Genomic DNA, 17036 nt, shown 5'->3' on the forward strand with positions numbered 1-17036 from the left:
TTGTCCACCTTATGTTAAAAATATATGAAAATTCTTCTTATTGAAGCCCTATTTTGTCATATTGGGTTGACTTGGGATTTTTATTTTGTAATCCTCCAAAGGATAAGTAATTTCAATTAATTCACTCCACCAACCCTAGGGCTTAGAAATAATCATCGTTGCTTTCTTAATTTCAGTTTGTCACGTGCGAAGAATATGAACCACTGAGGACGCTTACGTATGCAACTGCTCTAAGTAATGGATTTGTTTTTCTTTCACTAAAAAAAATTTAAAAAAATGAACCATCGTACTGTTTAGCCATGCCATACAAATTCAAGTAAGAAAAAAACAAAAAGTCAGTAATAAAAAAAAGAAAATTCTACTATTTTGTTTTTGGTAACTACGAAATTTCATGTCGGGGCAAAAAGTATTTGGTTAACCCAATAATGGATTATATTTCACAACTAATCAACATGTTGGTTGGTGTACAATCATCTTTTAAGTTTAAGTAGAAGTCAACATCCTAATAATGTAATTGTATTTGCTTCCTTAAAAAAGAGGTCATTAGTTCAACTCTGTTTTGAGTCAAACATTTTATATATATATATATATATATATATATATATATATATATATATATATATATATATATATATATTCTTTTTGGGGGAGGGAATGAAACCTAAACTAATTTTAGGACGACTTTTAAGTTTATCGGAATAAAAATAAAATATTAAAAATTAAGTTGGTACCTAGGGTAGGTACAACCACAACACTTATAGAGTCTTGTTATGCACCCCAAAGGTAGTGTACATATTTACCTCAACCCCACTACCTTATATTTATTAGGGGATGGGGTCCCACCTTATCAGGATTTAGAGGTGCATGAGACCAAACGTGATATACGGTAATGAGATGGGGTGAGCATTATGGAAATAAATCATCCGCAACGCTCAAAGTAGCGGGCATCCAGTGGCCAGTACCCAATGAGTGCCACGTGGATATGAGTGAATTTTAGCTATTGATTTCCAAATGATTCAAGTCTCAAAAGACAATGTGCCAAATGTGGTTAAGGAGGAGAATTTTCATAGAATAATTTCTAAAAATAATTCAAATTAGGAAAACATTTTATAACAAAATCTTCAAGTTCAATGAACAATCTTATCAATTATATTCTAGTAATTTAGGCCTAAAAAAGCCAATGCCAAATGTGATAAGGGAAGAATACATACCATGAAAATTTTTACTCTAAGCTACAATCAAAGAGAATGGAACTACCCTTGAACATTGAAGGAAAAAAAAGATGGAAGGAAACACCAAAATTAATCAAGAGTGCAAATAAAGAATCAAATAAGTACATTTGTTTCCATCATTGATGGAAAAAAGAAAAAGTAAAAAAGAGTACAAAAAATACATTTTGTTGCAGAACGTACAACAGTATAACCTTGATAGGTTTTTGGATTTATCTTGAAGGATCTGAGTTTTAACGGCTGCATCTCCATTGATATAAACAACTTGAGCTATCTTGGCCCTGAAAGGCATGTATCTGAGCAGTATGCATTGCTATTCTGATCTGCAGGTTCTGGTGAAGTACCCTCTTCATTCGCTGATTTAAAAGGGCTTAAGTAAAGGCGAGGGCATGTTGGGGGCTGTGGAACATGAGCTAGACCTTCAAGCATTAAGATTACTTTACTCATGGATGGTCGCAAGTGCACATCACCCTGTATACACCACAAAGCAACCTTAATTGTTGTGATCACCCTCTCATCATCTGTGTGAGTCCGCAGCTTCATGTCGAGGATTTCTTTTATTGTCCCTTCTTGCATCATCTTAAAGGCATAAGAGGGAAGATAAGCTTTCTCTGAAGTCTCTGCTATATCAAAAAGTTTCCTTCCAGCAATTATCTCGAGCAAGACCATGCCAAAGCTGAACACATCACTCTTCTGTGATATAGCAATGTTTGCAATCCACTCAGGCGCTATATACCCCCTTGTACCCCTTAATGTGGTGAATGTCTTGCTCTGTTCCCCAGTCATCAGCTTAGCCAAACCAAAATCTGAGACCTTTGCTGAAAAATTAGAATCAAGAAGCACATTTTCAGGTTTTATATCACAGTGGATAATCTTCACCTCGCATTCCTTGTGGAGATAAGCTAATCCTTTTGCCATGCCTAGAGCAATATTGAACCTGGTTCCCCAGTCCAACAAATTATCTTCTCCAACCTTCTGGAAGATCCACTTGTCGAGAGACCCATTTGGCATGTATTCATAAACAAGAAGCCTATGATTTGCCTGAGCACAAAACCCTTTGAGCTTGACCAAATGGAAATGGCGGGCGCGGCCAATGGTGTTAACTTCAGCTTGGAATTCTTTCATTCCCTGACCAATCCCCTCCAATTTCTTCACAGCTACACGAGTCCCATCAGGAAGCACCCCCTGGTACACTGAGCCAAATCCACCACGACCAAGTTTCTCAGAAAAGTTATCAGTAGCATTCAGAAGATCCTCAAAACTAAACCGAATGAGTGCACCAGGAATACTTTTTAAGTTCAAATCCTCTTCTCCTGATGAAGCATTATGAGGATTCTCTGGTAAGTGTTTCTTCCTGCTCTTGTTGCACCAAAACACCAAATAAAGTGCAGCACAAAAAATTAGCACTAGTAGAGCAGAAACGACCACATCGATGGGAAAGTATTTCTTGATGCTGCTGGTTCCCATCCCTCCCGAATTCTGTCCCTGGTTTCCATGTGTTGGAATCTTAATGTATGAAACAAACGCATTTGATCCCTGGCCAGACTGCTTCAAGCTTCCTATCTGGTCAAATATAAAGCACTGCCCCGTGCTGTTGTCAAAGAATAAAACATGGCAAGAGCAATTATTTAAGCACGCATTTTTGCAGCCAGTCAAATCAGACTTGGAGGAGGGTGGAAGAAACCCTAGTGCGAAATAGTCATAGTTGGCTCCTGCATCTACAAGTTCCAAAGAATCATTTGAAGTCTTACATGGAGAGCCAATATCGGGTGCACAATTAGGTTGGGAGGCAAGCACAGTAGGGCACTCGCATTGATTGCCACTGTGACAAATATAATACGGATTACAAGGATCAGGTGTGTCGCAAGAATCTTGAGGAATCACTGTCTGCTCTGCAATACTTGACCCTTGAAGATTGTAGAATGAGATCAACCCTTGTGAGCTTAGCTTTGCAGCCCACGTGATGTTCGGACTAGAATTATTTGAGATGATGAACTGCCATAGCGGCACTTGGTTTTTACCATAAAAAATCCATGAGCTAGAGCTGAGGGATGCAGATTTAACCACACCACTAACATTGTTAGCGGTTTTACGCATATCTTTTGAAATAGACCAATAAGGTTGTGGGGAAGGGAAAGCTGCATTGAGAATCAGATCTCCAGAACTGATTTCCAGATAACAGCTTAAATTTTGGGGGCTTGAATCACTAACTAGCTTCATTCCCTCTGAGAAAACCTGACCTGATAGAAGTGTATCAGTAGGATAGCTGAAACTCTGCCAAACTGGTTTACTATCGTTTCCGAGCAACACCAGATTTCCATTATCCTTCAACTTCAAGAGAGTAACTCTTTTGCCTCCCGTATTCGTTGACCAAACCACCCCACCACCCGATTCCAAATAAGCATTCCCATCCTCATCAAATACGAAATTATCAGATCTTCTAATAGGGGATCCTCTATTTGCAGTCCAGACTACTGTTGAACTGCCGATGTGGATGACAACTAACAAAAACAATGTGATACTTTGAGTAGTATAGAAGCCGAAACCAAAATCAGAGTTTTTGGAAAGCAGAAACATCCCATTGACATCGACCCAAGACTGCTGAGACCCTTTAAACCCTGGAGATATGTGGCCAGAATTCACCGGGGCAGCAATGGAGGTTACAGAAAACGATAAAACAACCAAATAAATAAGCCCCACATAACTCCAGAGAACCCGGGTTTCCATGACTACAGGAAGAGAGCTCAGAGAGGTAAAAGAAGAAACCCAAAGTAAGGAAACTAAGAAAGGATTCGAACAGTGAAACAGACAAACCTTACAAGTACCTTACAGGTGCGTTTTGGCTTTCTGCTTTCTGGTAATTCTGGGCGGAAGGCACGAACTAAAGCGATATTTACCACTGCCACTGCCAGTATTTGAAATCACGTCATGCATGAACATGATGCATCCTTCACAAATTGCTAAGATTTTCCATTTAAATTATCCGTGGTCCTCTTCAATATACAAGGTTAGATGAGGATCTCAACCATTTTGATGGTCGAGTTGGAGCTTACTTAAATTTTTTTAGGTGAGTAAGGCATTTGTAACTTAAATTTTCCAATTGGTGGTCCTCCAGTGTACGAGGCACAAGGTTGGAGAATTTCAACTATTTTGATGGCCATGTTGAAAACTAGCTTCGTTGTTCCCACGTTTACTTACAGTTTTTTTAATTCAACTAAACTTTATTATGTAATATCAATTTCAACTTGGACTTCTTATCTTTCATTTCAAATGAACTTTTTTATTATCCGTCAATTGATCTTGATGGAGAATCCTAAACACCTCTAAAGAAAAAGAATACCAATATTTAAATGTGTTGAATTCTACATTTCTCCCTTTCTTTTTTTGTTAAAAAATAATGATATTAAGAGAGAGAAACTGTATAAAATATTATTACCTAAAGTATCTATAAGTAAAGACCATTTAATATAAGGTGGGGAATTAAAGAGAGGAAAGACTCAATTATACAGACGGATCAAACAAAAAAAATAAATTGGAAACCTCAAGAAAAGGAGTCATAAAATGCGATATGAGGGCAGAATGTTTGGCTATAGAGTTTGCTGAAAATTTTCCTTTGCGATGGCTATGGCGAAACTGAATTTGGGAAAGACTGTTGTTGTCGCCGACTATCATCAATGATATGAAACATCTTCCAAGGTGATTGAGAGCCATTGTTAAGGATGTTAATCAAAGTCAGATTGTCATTTTCAATGAAAAGCTATGATACTTGCATATTTTCTCCCCAGTGTATGGCTTTAAGACTTGTTAAGGCCTCTGCCAGAATAGCACCCTGATGTCCACAACCCTCCCCACAAGCAAAATTGAAAATGCCCCTATAAATCTCTTGCAATATGCCTAAAATCAGATTTTTTCTCCTTTGATGGAAGGTACAACCACCACCATTTATCTTTATCCATCCTGCCGGCGGTTCATTCCAATGAAAAAACCTTGTGTCTCATATTTTGGGTGTGTCGAGATAATCCAAGTGTGCTAGATTTACTACCCATGTACGGAGAATGTGAGAAATGGTTTGTTCTACTGACGAAAGTTGATTTTGTTTATCTATCAATCACGTATTTAACTTTCATATGTTCCATAAGGTTAGTAGAATCTTCAAATGAAGAGAAAGCTTGCTAGGTGAATGAAAATACTTCTAAATGATAGCTTGCACCTAGAATTGATATTCTGTTGACTGACTAAATGATGAAAGGGCCAAACATCTCCAAATTGTTGTTGTGTTGGTGCAAGATATAAAAGTATGCTGCGGTGTAGCATTAGCTAAGCCACAAAACAAGCATAAGGATGAGATGTTACATCCTTTAGGAATCAACATATCTGCTGTTGGTAGCCTATTATGTACTGATTTCCATCCAAAATGAAGAACTTGCATGGTAAAGGAATTCTCAATAATTGATTTTAGATTGAAGCATGAGCTACAGTCAGGAGGCTGTATCAGTTGAATACAAATTGACTGTACACCTTACCATTAAAAAAACATAATGATGCCTGGGAAAAGTGATAGACCAATGCTGGCACTCATATTCTTAGTTGATTATTGGCCACTAAGTACCAACAACGCATGACGGGACTGATATGACCGCGCAATTCTTATTCCCCCCCAGTACGGCTGCTCACCCTCCGCTACCACCTCACTCACCTCAACTACCATACATTTGAGGGAACAAGAGGTGTAACCTTGTCAGGTTTTGTTAGTTTCAGGAATTTAATGCTGTTAAGTCTATAGCTCTTAGTTCCATCTGTATGGTTGTGCGCTTCATTAGTTCATTTTAGAAACAAGTTGGATTCACTTTTTTGGAATGTAAAGGTAACATGATCATCTTTGTTGAATTGGAGACTTTTTCAGGAGCCTGATGATTCTAATGACTATGAGCAGATGACAAATTATGCTACTAGGACTATCACAAAAACAGACCAACTGGAGTAACCATCATCATACATATCAGAGTGATTTCATGTTGGAGCCTCTATCCTCAAGATTCAATCTGCAGCTAGCATGTTGCTCACAATCAAGACCAATAATGAAGTGACTAAGAGAACCTGAAACTATCTGAATCGAACACATATAGGGAATGTGGATCTGCTTGATGCAGAACAGTATTGTACAAATAGATAAGGTTTTGTTAGAGATCATATTGTGTTTGTAAATGCATGAGCAAGAGACACTAAGCGTTTTTATAGATGCTATACTAACAGGAACTCCCATTTGGGGGAAGAAAAAATGTTAGATTACAGAACATTCTGGCCATGAAGCTTCTGTTTATTCTTGTTTCTAATTCTCCGAATATCATTAGCTCAGCACCATTAACTTATAATATATTTACTGGGTAATTGTCATAAATGGACTTGAAATGATTAAAGGGCTTTTCAATCCTATAATTGAACAGTTCCTTTTTCTTTATACAGAATTTCTAATTTTTTAATGAATTTTCATCTTTTTAACTTGGTTTTGCAAAGAACACTTCGACACTTCTCTAGATAGTTTAGCGTTCTTTTATGGGTTGTATTCCTTTTTAACTTCTAATTATCTTTATTATGTAGCTGAAACTTATAAAATTGAATGGATATTTTTCGGATATTATGGCATTAAGTGTTGTATATACCTTTGCTAATACTATTTACGTAAGTAGATCATGAATCTTTAACTTAAATGGAATAACACATATCTCTCAGATAGTCATCTCACCGTTTGATTGAGTATCGATTTTTTAATCACATCTTTGATGAGATAATTGAGATTTAAAAGGATTTCTTTGAGACTTGATTTTTTTGCTAAAATTTCTCAACAGATTTTGAAAATTAGTGGTGACTGTCATTTTGCTGCTCTAAAAAGAAAAATGAAAGGAAAAATTCTGAGTTGGTGGACTCAAACCACCATCTCATGGATGTGCCATATGCTCTTCCATTTGGACTAAAGACTCACTCATCTAGAGATGGTGGTTCGAGTCCACCATGATCGACATTTGGGGTGTAGTAGGAGTGGTTGGGGTGAGGCGAGGTGAGTTCAACAGGGTGAGCAACATAGAAAATTATCTTGCTCAATAACAAAGCTTGCCGTAAGTGTAGGAGTTGTAAAGCCACATTACACTCTGAAAATGTGAAGAATGTGTAGATTGCTAGAGGTAGAACCACCTGTCTTATAAAGACTAACAACTCATCCACTTTCAGCTCAACAACAGGAGGGTCAGTCTCAAACCACTTCCATACCACTGGTTCTTTTCCCTTGTTGCTACTACCCTCAATGTGCTGATCCCTCAATTCTTTCCCCATCCTGCTGTTTTTGTCTCGGCTTATCACCAAATTCTTCCTCCTGTGCGTAGACTTAAGTTCAATGTATTCCTTTTCTGCATCTCCACTGATATCGCCAAGAGAATAAGTTCTATGAATCTCCTTCCTAACCTGGTTGCCAACAAAAGAAAATTGGAACGAGGTTCTTCTAACTCAAGAGACTCTGCAACTCCTCAATGCTATAAGGATTTTCAAATGACTTCCTGGTAAGGATCACCACTCCAAAAGAACAAACGTTCATTGCCCTCTCAACAATGTCATGGCTTTTTGAATTCCTATAACGAGTTCTATCAGCTGCAAAACAACTAACTCCTTGAACTTCCAATTCTGCACGGAACCAATTAGAAAATTTCAGCAAAGAAGGCTTGCGGCCATGGAAACCAATGTAGACATCATAAGTCCTATTAAAGGAATGTGAAGCTGAGCCTTGGGTATAAGAGAACTTTCCTTGGCTCTTCTCTCCCACTTTTTCTACTTCTCTATGTGCCTGGGTTGACTAATGCTACTCTTATTGCCTTTGTTGCGACCGGATGAGTTGGTTTGTAAGATGTTGACCGAAGAAGAAGCATGGTTTAAAGGTGTTGATTTCGGGAATCATTCCAATTACAAGTTGGGGCGGGTGAAATATTTGTTGCGGCATACGCAACTGACCAATATCCAGACTTCTCACCTATAGTGCTAGAAATAGGATCAGTAGGCAACACACTTTCTATGTCAGGCTGGAGAGGCTCAGTCCCTTGACATGGTGATCTTGGAGAGAAAACGCGCAATTGAGTTGCAGAAACTAATGCTGATGAAGAAGAAGATCTACTACTAGAAGTTCCCCCAAACTTGGAGCTTTCTTGTCGAAGCTGCATTTGTCCATCTTCATACAACCTTGCCCACTCAGTGAATGCGAATTTCCATGCATCCTATACCAGAAGAGCATACCTGAAATTGGAATGCATCCGATAAGTACAACAACTTCATGGGTGCCAAAGGTGAAACAGAAAGTAGGCAAAATCAGATGCTCTTTGGATCCTATTATTTCTCGAGGATCCAAAGAAATATGAGAGGAATAAGAAATTCGTCCTTCTATTCGCAAAGCAAAATTATCCAAATTTAAGAATTTATAAAGAACATCAACCCACTAAACCAAATTTCTAAAATGAAAAAAAGGATCAACACAAAGCAACAACTTTGGAAACCCCGACTTCCAATGCCTTCGCAATCTCACTTGAATACATATTTAACTGTACAAAAAAACAATGCGAGCTCCTAAAATGAAGCAGAAGCTTTGTATAACAATCCATTATAACTAATAGATCTCTAAAGCCTCCCCAAAGCACCCAAGTACCCTTTTCAAAAGAACCAATCCTCCTAGATTACAATTGAATACAAAAAAAGAAACTGTTTGCTACTTCAGATCTGAAGTGTAATTACATTGGAATCCCAAACATGGTCTTAAGATGGCAAAACTTTGACCTACAACCAAAAATATACTTCCTCTAATGTAATGAACAAATTCGGAACTCCTCCAAATCTTAGTGAACCCTGCAACTGAATATTAAATTCCTAATTCTAACAAACAAAGTCTCCATCTTACAACCCAGTTGAACGAGCCACAGATTAAAAAAAATATATGGAAAAAAGAAATCATCAACAGAAAAAGGGAAGCAACGATAAGAACTAGAATGAATTTCTCCATTACATGAGAAATGTAGATGTAATTAGTAAATTAGTAAACTTATTAAAAAGAAAAATCAACCCAACCTCGGCAGCCGTCTTTGCAGCAAATTTATAATGGCTTCAAGAAGTACATTACAAGTGTTATTCCCAGGTTGACATTGAGAGGGGGGCTTAAATCGAATCTTATCCTGTTCAAATTGGAGTTGAGTGATTCGTTCTTTTAGACGTTCATTTGTTTCGAACTGGTCAGGGGCTCTTTTACCTTGGAAAATCATACAGTAGAAGCATTCTAGCCTATATATAGAATCTCTATATAGAGAGGAACGATTCCCTCGTCTGAGAACCTTATTACTCGACTGCTAGGTTTTTATCCCTATAGAATGACTGACCTGTCCGGAATGTACCAAATCGCAGGCGAGCGGTGAATCACTATCTTCTAAAATTTTCTTTAATGTGACGCTTCTTTAAATTCAAGACAAGGTTGGTCAAAATAATACTGTAATAATTACACAAGGGCACGTCCACCACACACCACAATGTGGCTGGGTCTACCAGACAGTGCACCACCACTCTGCAATCAAAGCACTCCAATATATGCAATGAAAAATAAACTAAAAACGCAAGACACCAAATTTACGTGGTTCAGCCAAATTGCCTACATCCATGGAATAATGCCCTAAATAGAGTTTCGTATTTACACAATACTTTCCAACTAAAATTTTGATCACTACAATGATTAGAGAGCACCCACTCCAGTATTAACTCTTGCAGCCACAAAAGTATATGGCGTCAACCTCAAACAACTCAACCCTAACAAGCAACTACTTGAAAGGTGAAACTTTTCAAATTAAGGGAGATTACAATAGATTACTCAGTAGTTCCACTACTGGTGAACTGTTGAAGTGGGGGACGACTAACAAAAACAAATTGGCATCGGTTGGATGGAGGCCGAAAGCAAATTTAGAGTTGCTGGAACCTAGAAAAAATTCATCACTACAAAACGCCCCTAAGTGACAGCTGATCGCTGAGCCCAGCGGTAGCAAGGGAGGTTCCAAACAACGTTAAAATGAGCAAATAAGCAGAGAAGACCTGGGTTTCCATAGCCTTAAGCAGATCCTGATAACAGGTTGATTTCACATTGCCAACAAAAAAACCATTGAAAGAAATTGATTAGCTTAGTGGAAATTTGTAATAGCAGGGGGAGACGCTTGTAATTTAAAAAAAAAAAAAAAGAAAAGAAGAAAGGGGTGCGGACTTTGAGGATTTCCATTTCTTTCAAGAGTTAACAAAAAATCATCGGAATTCTTTGAGATACAAGATAATGGTCTTGTCACTCCAGGATTCAGATTCTAGATAATGAACCTGGGGTTAAACCAAAAGATCCTAGTGGGAGTGGGAATGCAGATGTGATAGCTACCTCAGAGGGTGAGCAATCTGACATGCACTTGCGCCGTAGTGGGCGTGGGCTAGTTCCTCGTCAACGTTTCGACATAGTGGATGAAGCCTACATAGTAACTTCTGAAGAGATCGACTATGAGATGACTTCAGTCGATGAACATGAACCGAAAGGCAATTGGGAACAAGTGGGTTCTCAAGATCAAGAGGAAGGCGGATGGATCTATTGAGAGATTCAAGGCTCGTTTAGTGGCTAAGGGCTACACCCAACGAGAGGGCGTTGATTATGAAGAAACTTTTTCCCCGGTGGTTAGGTTTGCCTCAATCCGCCTCATACTTGCCATTGTTGCTCAGTTGGACTTGGAGCTTTATCAGATGGATGTAAAAATTGCTTTTTTCAATGGAGAACTTGAGGAAGAGATCTATATGGATCAACCTCAAGGCTTTGAAGCTAATGGACTTGAGCGCAAAGTGTGCAAGCTTAAGAAGTCCATATATGGCTTAAAGCAAACATCTAGACAGTGGAATGTGCGCTTCCACCAAGCTATGATGGAAAATGGTTTTTCCATGCTTGAGGAAGACCATTATGTTTACACCAAGAGATCTGATGGTAATTATGTCATTCTAACATTGTACGTAGATGACATACTTATGGCTAGCAATAGCAAGGAGCTATCGCAAAACCATTAAGAAATGTTGTACGCCCTCGTATTGGAAACCATTAAGAAATGTCTCAAGTATAACCAAGTCATAGTCTATCACTGGATCCCTTCTTGTTGTGTGCCCTCCTTTTTGCTTGGCCACTACTCGAAAGGTTGTTTGTTTGCGTCTCTCCAATAAGCTGCTCCTGATGGTTCCCTTTCTTCTCGATCTGCTGAAGACTATCTTCCTACGGTTGATCCGTCAAGTTTGAATACTGTTGATTTAATGCTTCCTTTCGAAGTCAGAAGTTTTGAAGAGAAAATCACTGCCTCCATCCTTATCTCACCTACGATACCAATGAAGGTCACCGGAATTGCTTCTCCGACTACCAACACCTACTGTTGTTGAAGAACAAGGAATAAAGCTGCTGCCATGCCTCCTACTTCTTTGCACTCTGATTCGATCCTCAATATCTCTGATGGCGACAACTCTATTAGGCCTATCAGCTCCTCTGATGATGAAGAAGTCAACTCCCCGTGATTGCTACTCCTGCAACAGATGATGCTGCCCCTGAGCTACCGTCCGGCCATTGAGGTAACTGGCACTCACCCCTTTGATCTTATTTCACCGTCTTCCCTAAATGGTGAATGCTCGAGCATAAACCCTGCACATTCCCAAACCCTTTTTTGAAAAACCATGCAACCATCTCACATGCTAACTCCATTCCCATTTTACCCACACCCCTCTCTCCCCTAGTTAGGTCCCACTCCTCACTTATCCTATCGTCGTTAGCTCCCACCGTCCTTCAGTAAAAACCCAACGTCTTCTCCTTTTGGACCCAAGCTCATCAAAAAGTTTCTTCTCCTCCCCTTGGGTCTCAGGCTCTTATTTTGGCTGGGCCCACATGCTTCAAAAATTCTCCACAAATGCTCAGCTCTTTAAGAAATATTTTTCAGCCCACATCCTCAGTCCCTTCCAAAAGCAAAGATAACCACTCACCAAAACCATTAACCATCCGACCCTGCCCAGGCCCAATCCTTTGAACCTTCTTTCATTTGACCCATCAACTTCTTTCCAACCCTCATCCCCCTCCACCAAACCCTCAACCCCCTTTTTGGCTTCTTCCATTGACCCAAACATTTTTGAAACCCCTTCCCCTTGTGTGAGGCTATCCCCAACTGCCCCTCCCATAGCATAGCCCCTTATGATCCGAATTTTAGTTGCTAGTTGTATCCAGCCCCCACCCCCTATTGTCATTTATGTTTAACTTTATTATTTGGAATGTTAGAGGCCTCAATTCTATTTCCAAGCAAGGGGAGGTCAAGAAATTCCTCTTGGATTCTATATCTCCCCTCTGTGCCCTTCTCGAGACCCATGTTCAATAGAATAATTCCCATCGGATTGCCCAATTCTTAGCCCCCAATTGGTCTTTTCTTTCTAATTACTCCCATTCCCCAAATGGCCAAATGGCCAAATTTGGATGCTTTGGGATTCGACTTTGATCAACCACTCCCTCAATCGATTCCTCCTCCCAATTCATTCATCTCTAAGTTTCTTTGCCCAATGCTCCTACTAACTTCTTTCTCACCATTGTCTATGGTGTCAATAGAGCCTCTAAGCGTGCTCCTTTATGGGAATCTCTCACAGTATATTTCTCCCTCTTGTGAGAGTCATCCTTGGGGTGTTGGAGGGGATTTAACATTGTCAGATTTTCCCATGAGCAAGTTGGAGGCTGCTCTCCCAATCCTGTTGCTGTTAAGGATTTTAATTCTTGTATCGATGACTCTAGTCTCACCGATCTCCGTTGGTCGGGCCATTCTCTTTTGTGGCACAATCGCCGTATTGGTGAGGATAGAATTCATCGAAGCTTGATTGTTTCCCCATTAATCAATCCTAGCTCTCCAAATTCCTTATCTCCCCATGCCTCCTTCTCTTCCCCTAGCCTCTCTGACCACTCTCTCTGCCTTGTCCATCTTACCCCCCTTCTTATGGCCCTACACCCTTTAAATTCTTTAATATTTTAATCCTGATTTCACTTCCACTGTCAAAGAAGCATGGGACAAGCCTTGTCCATTGCCACTCTCTCCCCCTCATTGCTTTTGCTCGTAGGCTTAGGAACACTAAGGAAACTCTCCGACTCAAGAACTCCTCCACCTTCAGAAACATTTCCTCCAGGGTCTCCAAAAGCCATTCCAATCTCTTAAGAACCCAAACTCTTCTCCAATCTGATCCTCTCAATCCTTTGTTGGCGGAAAATGAAAAAGGCCTTTCTTCCGAACTATCATCACTCATTTCTCTCGAAGAAAGTTTCTTCTATCAAAAAGCAAGAATCAAATGGCTCCAACTTGGGGATTCCAATACTGTTTTTTCCATCACTCCCTCAAAGCTCGCCATAATCATAACTCCATTCATGTTCTCCTCTCTGGAATCAAAGCTGAAGTGTCTCATACTTCACAAATCTTCTCTCTCCCTCTTCCCTCCCGAGCAGACCCCCTCTACCCCCCGACCTCATCAACAAATTCATTGACCCCCATTCCCTCTCCTCTCTCAATTCCATCCCTTCCCATGATGAGATTCTTTAGGCCATCCCATCCCACAAATCCAATTGTGCTCCTGGTCCAGATGGTTTAAGAATGGGATTTTTCTCTCAATGTCAGGGACACTATTGAGGGTGATCTGATTCATGTTGTTCAAAGCTTCTTTCTCAACCCTTCCCAGCTCTCATATGTTAACCAAACTTTCCTCTATCTTATTCCCAAAAAGGCAAGTGCCTCCTCCCTTTCTGATTTCTGTTGTATCTCCCTCTGTAACCTCCTTTACAAATTTATCTCTAAGATCCTTAAGAATCGGCTCAAGAAGGCTATGCCTAGCCTGGTTAGTGCCAACCAAACCGCATTCATTTCGGGTCGTAGCATTGCGAAAAACATTCTTCATTGTGCAGAGATAGTCAGGGGTTTCAAGAGATCATCTCATTCCCCTACTACTCTACTCAAAGTGGACCTTCACAAAGTCTCTTCTCCACTCCTACCTTCTTTATTATCACCAATGGCTCTCCGGTTGGTTTCTTTCCCTCCTGAGTTGGGATTCGTTACGGATGTCCTCTCTCCCCTTACCTCTTTTCCCTAGCTTTGGAGGTCCTATCCTGCATCCTCTAATCCAAAACGGGTCAACCCTTGATTTCTCCTATTCCTAAATGCAAATTCCTCAATCTCACCCATCTTGCCATTGCCGACAATCTCATAATCTTCTCCAAAGCCGACCATAATTCCATCTCATCTATCCTTTCTGCCCTTGGCTTCTTCAAGTCCATCTTTGGTCTCAAAGTCAACCTTGAGAAATCCACCATTTTCCTCTTCGGAGTCTTTGATACTTTGCGCTTCAATCTCCTGAATCATTCAGGATTCAAGCCTATCTCCTTCCTTGTTGTCTACCTTGGTCTTCCCCTTATCCCTGGTAGACTTTCCCACCATCACTACTCTCCCATACTGGATCATATCCGAAAGAGTCTCCAACTTTGGAAAAGCCGGCTCCTCTCTTTCGCCGGTCGGGTGGAGCTTATTCGGTTTATCCTCCAATCCTCCTACCTCTATTGGTGTGGCATCTTCCCTCTTCCCAAACCTATCTCCTTGGCAATGGAATCCATTTTTTGTGCCTTTCTCTGAAAAGGCTAGGAATCTTCCCGTTTCCTCCACCCCATCAATTGGTCCAACATCCGTTGACCTAAAGCTGTGGGGGGCCTAAGAATTCTCAAAAGATCCAAGATGTCAATTCCGCTGCTTTACTTCGTCTCATCCAGAAAATTGTTTCCAAACAAGATTCCATTTGGGTCAATTGGGTTTACTCCCACCTCCTCAAATCGGACTCTTTTTATCCCTTCCAACCCTTCCTGGATCTGGAGGAAACTCCTTCTCAAGCCTCGTGCTTTCCCTACCATTACCACCCAAAATTTTCAGGCCTCTCCACTAAATTTAGGCTAGATTCGTGGCCTCCGATGGGTGTTCTCCTCTCTCTTCTTCCCCTCCGCAATGTCTATGACACTCGCATCCCCAAGTCATCCCCCTTAATGGTTTACATCACTAAAGGTTCCTGGACCTTTGCCCCTTACCCTAGTCTCAAACAAGTCTAGAATTCCCTCCCCCCATCATCCCCTCCACCCATGATACATTAGTTTGGCTCCCCTCAAGCTCTAAATCCATCACCACGGCTTCTGCTTGGAACTTGGTTCGATCCCCTCCCCTTCCCCCACCTAGCCTCCCCTTGTCTGGTTCACTGGTCACACTCCCTAGCACGCCCTCACCCTTTGGAGAGCCCTAAAACATGCTCTCCCTACCCAAGGATTCCTTATCTCCCGCCACATCCTTGCAAACCCCAATTGTATCCTTTGTTGGACTGGTACTGAGGACATTGAGCATTTATTTTTCCCCTACCCTTTCTCCTGCTCCCTTTGGAGAAAAGCCCTCTCTTACATTTGGCTCCGCTCCTGCTACTCATTTGGGTTTTCTCGTGACTGGTCTTGGATTTTAAATAAATTCCCAGGTTCCTCAATTTGTTACAAGATAGGTAAGCTTGTCTTTGGCGCTATGATCCACCATCTATGGTGGGAGTGGAATCTCAGGCGTTGGACTTCTAAATCACGCTCTATTGATTCGATTTGGAATGCAATTTATTTTGATGCAATTTATAAGATAAGTACAATCACAAGGATAACAATTAGATTATAACTATAATAAAATGTCAAAGTCAAAATGGGCAAATCTATAGGTGGAGATGCACCCTCAACCTTAAAGGGTAAGTATAATCACTAGGGGAATAAATAGAATATGATTGATCAAGTGTAAAATGGAGGAAGGTAAATCTAAAAGTGGAGATATTAACCTTAAAGAAAATGTATAACCACAAGGACATGAATAGAACATAATTAAAAATTGATTGTCAAAACCATAGAGGTCAAATCTCAAGGTAGAGATGCACCCTCAAACTTATAGGATAAGTTCAATCACAAGGGCAGAAATAAAATTATAATTGAAACAAAGTTTCAAAATTGAGGAGGGCGAATCTCAAGGTGGAGACTTACCTTCAACCTTATTGGATAAGTACAATCACAAGGAAATGAATAGATTTATAACTAATATCAGCTGTTAAAATAAAAAAGGATCAACCCTATAGGACAACAACAATCACAAGGTCAGAAATAAAAACAACACAATTGAACTCAAGATCGGGGAGGGCAAATCTCAAATTGGAGATGTACCATCAACCTTATATGATAATTATAATCACAAGGACAAGAATAGAATTATCACTAAAACTAGAGTCAAAACAAAAAAAGGGGAATCTGAAGGTGGAGACACACCCACAAGCTTGCAGGAAAATAATAATCACAAAGACAAAAGCATATGACTAAAATCTTGTGTCAAAATCAAGTTGGGCAAATTGCAATACCCTTAACCTTGTAGGAAGAAAAGAAAAAAAAAAAAATCGAGGATGGTGGGAGACAAACCTTCAACCTTATCGAAAAAATCAAGTGTGACAAACAAGCGAATCTCAAGGTGAAGACATACACTTAATGGTAAAAGATAAGTACAACCACAAGGATAGGAATAGAATTATGATTAAAATCAAGGACAACAAATCTCAAGGTGAAGATGAACCCTCAACCATATAGGAAGATTATAATCACAAGGATAGGAATAAATTTATAACGAAAATCCTGTGTCAAAATCAAGGAGGGCGAGTTGCAAGGTGGACACCGACCTA

General features: G+C 40.0%; 1 long non-coding RNA gene and 1 pseudogene across 1 annotated transcript in view; both read right to left on the minus strand.

The window, feature by feature from the left end:
• Positions 1–1481: 1481 nt before the first annotated feature.
• LOC149025178 (G-type lectin S-receptor-like serine/threonine-protein kinase SD2-5 pseudogene) lies at positions 1482–4049 on the minus strand (annotated as a pseudogene).
• A 3218-nt stretch (positions 4050–7267) lies between these two features.
• Positions 7268–17036, minus strand: part of LOC149025179 (uncharacterized) — a 70806-nt gene continuing 61037 nt past the window's right edge. The window contains exon 3 of the long non-coding RNA XR_016171701.1: positions 7268–8504. This is a non-coding gene — a long non-coding RNA (uncharacterized LOC149025179). The remainder of the gene's footprint in view (positions 8505–17036) is intronic.

The sequence above is a fragment of the Hakea prostrata genome, chromosome 2 (assembly GCF_041222555.1).
Source record: "Hakea prostrata isolate BN-2017 chromosome 2, UWA_Hpros_2, whole genome shotgun sequence".
NCBI lineage: Eukaryota > Viridiplantae > Streptophyta > Magnoliopsida > Proteales > Proteaceae > Hakea > Hakea prostrata.